Source organism: Excalfactoria chinensis, chromosome 5 (genome assembly GCF_039878825.1).
Source record: "Excalfactoria chinensis isolate bCotChi1 chromosome 5, bCotChi1.hap2, whole genome shotgun sequence".
NCBI lineage: Eukaryota > Metazoa > Chordata > Aves > Galliformes > Phasianidae > Excalfactoria > Excalfactoria chinensis.
Genome location: NC_092829.1, coordinates 55,320,267 through 55,325,411, shown reverse-complemented (window position 1 = coordinate 55,325,411; position 5,145 = coordinate 55,320,267).

Below are 5,145 nucleotides of genomic sequence, written 5' to 3'. Positions count from 1 at the left end.
GGAATCTGGAAACAAAGCCAGACATTCTCCTCTGCTCTTGAGTTGGGACCATTTGTAAAAGCCTAAGATGTTGGTGACTGTTTTCTGAATCTATTCCAGAAATTACATCAATCAACAGTACATGCTTACGCATATGAATCTGATTACAGCTGATGAACTGGTATAGTGATGATAGCATAGTTTATAAATTACTTGAAAATAATACTCTTATATGAATACCAGGGTATTTCTTCTTTTTCCTTTTTTTTATCTTTTCTGTGAAGTGTTCACAGCTCAGTATTTTCAATTAATACATGTTTATTAGCATGTGAGAGGGCATTTGGGGCATCACCTGTGTGAAACAACACAGAACAGCCATCCATAACCAAGACTGATGGACAAAAGGCTTTTGTAGAGGACCAATATTAGTACTTGTAATGGTTTGGATTTCTTTTTTATTGTTCTCACCATGTTGCAGATCTTGGAGAGTATATTAGACAACTAAATAGAATTACTGTCACCATCTTCACTATGTACTATGTATTCATCTATAACAAACTCATCTAAATCATAAAGAGCAGAGACGTGATGTAGTAGGCATTTACTTGTATGCAAGTTTCCGTGGCAATTTGTGCAAAGAGTAATAAGAAGATGCTGATATCAGGTGAAGGATTTGATTTGCTCCATAAACGCTCTGCTGTCAAGGGCTGGCTACACAGTGCTCTGTCAGGAGCAATGTGTCCCATCCTGCAATCAGTCAAGGAGACCTTGTTCAGGGATGGTTGAACCCAGACAGGTAACACCAAGAGATCTCTCTTGTGATCTGTGAAGTGTTACTGGGAGTCTCCGTCTTCCACTTTTCACAGTATTCATTTCTGTACAGTTAATTAATGTCTGTACAATTAATTAGGTCTCAAAATTGCAAATAGAAGTGAAATTTTACCCCGTGAAGTTTTCCTGCTGGCTTTGGGGGAATGGCTTCGTTGGGAAAGATGATAGCAGTGCACATGGTTATGTTGTTAAGACCTTTACCCTCTGTATGGCAGCCCTGCAGTGATATTTAATTTCATGTCATTACTTGTTCGGTGTATGTCAGATAACACATAATTGCAGCGTTGAGAGGAAACAGTGGCTTGCTATTTGCTTCAGCCCTTTGAATTCTGTCTTGGAACCCTAAAAAAGTGAGGTTTTATGTATGCAAGAGAGTCAAAAAGCAGGCTAAAGACTCCCTTTCTTCCATGCTATTTGTTTCACTGTAAAGTGACAAAAAGTAGCAACTCTATGCAAGAAAACTATAATAAATCCTCCTTAAATACTACAGGGTGTCAGTCAAAAGCATCTATCATCTAGGAGGACAAGGCAGCTGTGGGAGCTCTACTCACTAGATGTGAAACAACTTAAGAACTGGCAGCATAAGGTCTGTGTGCAGTCATCAGCTTAGCTGCTGCTGGGGATACGTCCTATACAGTTTGGCATCTGGCCCCCAGGCTTGCTGGCCAAGCAACGGGGGTGGGGCTCTCGGCCAGAGGGATAAGCCCCTCCAAACTGAGCTCAGACTTTCTGACGTCTCCCATTTGTGTCTGTGCTTCGCTCAGAGCCATGACTGGGACCTTGCTGACAGATTCCATAATGAGAGGCTGAATGCTGTGAGTGTAACGGGTACCCAGGAGCAGCATGCAGTGTGTGAGTGTTCACCCAGCCTGGCTCTTTAATGCAATGGGGTCTTGGAGCTGTGTATTTGTAGCAGCTCCAACACTGTCTGTGTTCCTGTGAAATTAAACCTTAATGTTTTGCTTCACAATCTGCGAAGGTATTGAAGCCACAATATATTTTCTGTAATATTGGGAATAGAAAATTATTGTAACGGAGCATTAAAATGATATCGTATCATTTTTTAATGTAGCTCCAGTGGCATCTCTCCTACCTTGTTGCATACTGTAAACTTGCAAGAGAAACATGCCGGTGGTTCTTGTTTCCAGTCCTCCTCCATCATTGTGAGGAATAAATTATCTCACAGGCTAACAGTGAATCCAGGGCTCTATTGTAATATTTCTTCTAATATTTAAAACTAAGTAGTCCTAGAGATGGTTTTTAAATTGTAGCCATCCTTGGTTGTAATGGAAAGCAAACAGCATCCAAGTCGATACCAAAAGAGGTAAAAATAAGAGCAGTTGTCAGGGCATTACACACAAAGTACTCAATATGTAATTGCATGAAAAAGGAAGAAGTGCATCTATCTGCACTTGTGTTTTCAGGATGCTTTGGAAATATATATATATATATATATATATATATATACACATCATTGTTTTGTAAGGAAATGGGGAACTTCCCAATAAGGGAAGGGACTCCAAGTTCTGTGACAGTCTAAAGTGTATCAATCTATGTTCATGTGCACATCTGTTTAACTTTCTCTCTCTTCACGTATCTAATTTCTGGGTTCTTTTACGATAAAGCTGATAACTCCAGGAAGGTCCTAGGTGAGGACTTAAAAATAGGTAAGAAAGGAACTGTGGAAAAGAGGAACTTACTAATAGTGCAATCTTTTTTTCTTCCTTTCTTTCTTTTTTCTTTTCTGGAGCTCCAGAGAGATGGGAGAAATCTCCCTTGGTAGCTGTGCGCAGACAGTTCCACAAGCTATGTGCTGGGGGGCCAGAGGGGAACTGGCTTAACCTTGTGCTAAAGGAATATGTTATCACTGAAACCAGGGAAAACAAAAGGCTCTTTTGTTTGGAGCTGCCTGCACTGCCCCAGTGGAGGAAGGTTTTATGGCTAGCCTGGAGGGATAAGCTTTCATCCTACCAGGGAAATGACCATGAATCTCTGTAGTGAGGGAGATGACAACCGAGGGTGGGTGGCTGCAGCAGAGCAAGAGTCACATATTCCTGCACACCACGCACTGGTAACATGATTTTGATTGTCTGAAACAATCTGCATTATAAATTTCTGAGATTTCAAAATGCATTTGCACCAATGCAATCGCAGTGAACTGAGCTACATTTTCTTAAGCTCTCCTTCCAAGGAAAAAGGGTGCAGAAATGATTAAGTACCCACTAGTTCCTGTGAATTATGTTTCAAGTTGAAAATATTGCTTCTACATAATGACTTACGTGGCTCCTTTTGCAGACATATGGTTCATTCTCCATGTGTTATATCATGAAGTATGTGGTTTGTAACAGTGCTGGGAAGCATGATGTTAGTGATTACAAACACAAATTACTTAATTACATCAGTATTTATTTCTTTTTTGTTTCTTTTTAAATAAAGTGGGAGCCATTAACTATATTCTGGTCAGGGACAATGACAAGGTTATGCTTTTTATCTGCATTTATAAATGCATATGTGTGTGTACATGTAGCATTCCCAGACAGCAAGATGCAGGTGGCTCTTTCCAGGTCCCAAGAGCTTGATGTTCATCCTGAAGGCAAGCAGTTTTGAGATGATTACTACACACGCTTTGTCAGACTGGAAAAGTGCACCAGCACTGCAATCAGTTAGTAAAAAACTATTCAGGAGAACAGGTTGTCAACAGCTCTGCAGCTTTCATAGTGACAAGTGTGATTTCATGGCTTTTCCACATGTCACTCTGAAACCCAGCTGAACCCATGGAGTACAGCGAATGAAACTGATTCCATTCTGCTGGAGAAGACTGTTCCAGAAGCATTGGCACTCCCAGCATTGGTGTCAGGAGGACTGTGAAGTAGGAAGCATTTATATGTAAGCACAACTAAGTCTTTCTTGCTGCAGAAAGCTGCTTCAGGGGCTGGAAGGATGAGGATGGTAGGACAACTCTTGCTCAGGTTGTAGGCTTTGTTGTGGGATTACACAATGAGTGAAATGCATTATATACAGCTAATTCCTGGGGATGCTGTGCTTGCGACCACAATGGTCATTCCCATTGCAAAAGCTGTAGGGTGAGGCAAAAGGGGCTGAGGAACCCAGGCCTCATGAGCCTGAACAAAGGCACCAGAAATCTCGCAGGAAAGACATCTGCTCTATCTCATCATCTTGAGTGCTTGCAGAAAGCCCAGAGGAGCTTCAGAGGTTTGGCAGAAAATGTAGATAAGATGCAGCCAGACACATTAGGACCAGAATACACTTCTTGGCCCTGGAGATAGAGAATCAGAAAGAAGATACATCATTTCTCCAGACGTGCTTCACCTCTCTTTTTTGTTGTGTAATTCCCCAGTGAGCTTCACTACACTGGAAATTGTCAGTATATTGAGGGTTAGTTGCTTCTCTCCTTCTTTGCCAGTGAAATGTGAAGCCATGAGTAAAAGGCTGGTTGTTCTGATTACTCTACAAGCAGCACATATTTCAACCCTCAGAAAGGAACTTCAGTGTTAACAGTTGTTTTCCAAAAGACTCTTGCTGCTTCGTGAGCAGGAAAAGAATATTTGATGCAGACTTATGTCCTTTTAGCAAGGTTTCCAAGCCAGTCAATTAAACTCAAGACGTTCATCCTGAAGAGCTTCATAGAAACCTGTTAGGACACAGCCCTAAACCTAAAGTCATTTGGTGGCCATTACTGGCATGGTTTTGTCAAAGCAATTATTTTGGTTATGAGGTATTGTCCTTGTTTCAGTGGGCCCAGAAGACTGAAGTGAGCGAAGTGAGAACAAAGCATGCATAAGGGTGGGCTAAAATGAATCCAAGGCAGGAGTTCTGATCCTTTCCAAAGAACCAATCAGTTTAATACTGAAGAAAAATATTTCTGTTGTGTTGTTTTTATCTTCAAATGAGGTCCAAACCAACAAGCAAAATGATGCTAAAGATTGAATTTGCATTCTGGGTTATTTTTTCAGTAGAACACTTAGACAAAAATGCCTGAAAAACAAACAAACAAAAAAAAAAAAACAACCATTTTATATTCCACATTCTTAGACATAACTGCATTATATCATGTCAGGAATCTCTGAAAGAAATATAAAGGAAACAGAACTACTGAGCAATTAAGCAGTTGTCTTTTTAGCAGCAATGTAAGGGAAACTGTTGATCACAGCCTGAACCTCTGATTAACCAGCTGAAGCAAGTGATGAGTCAGCTGCAGGAGCACAGGTGAAGGTAATTCAGCTGTGCTCTGAGAAGGAGTGGAGCTTGACTCCATCTCTCCAAGTCCCATTTAAGGGCTGACCACCACTAAGGTAGCATCTCTTTCTGCAGATT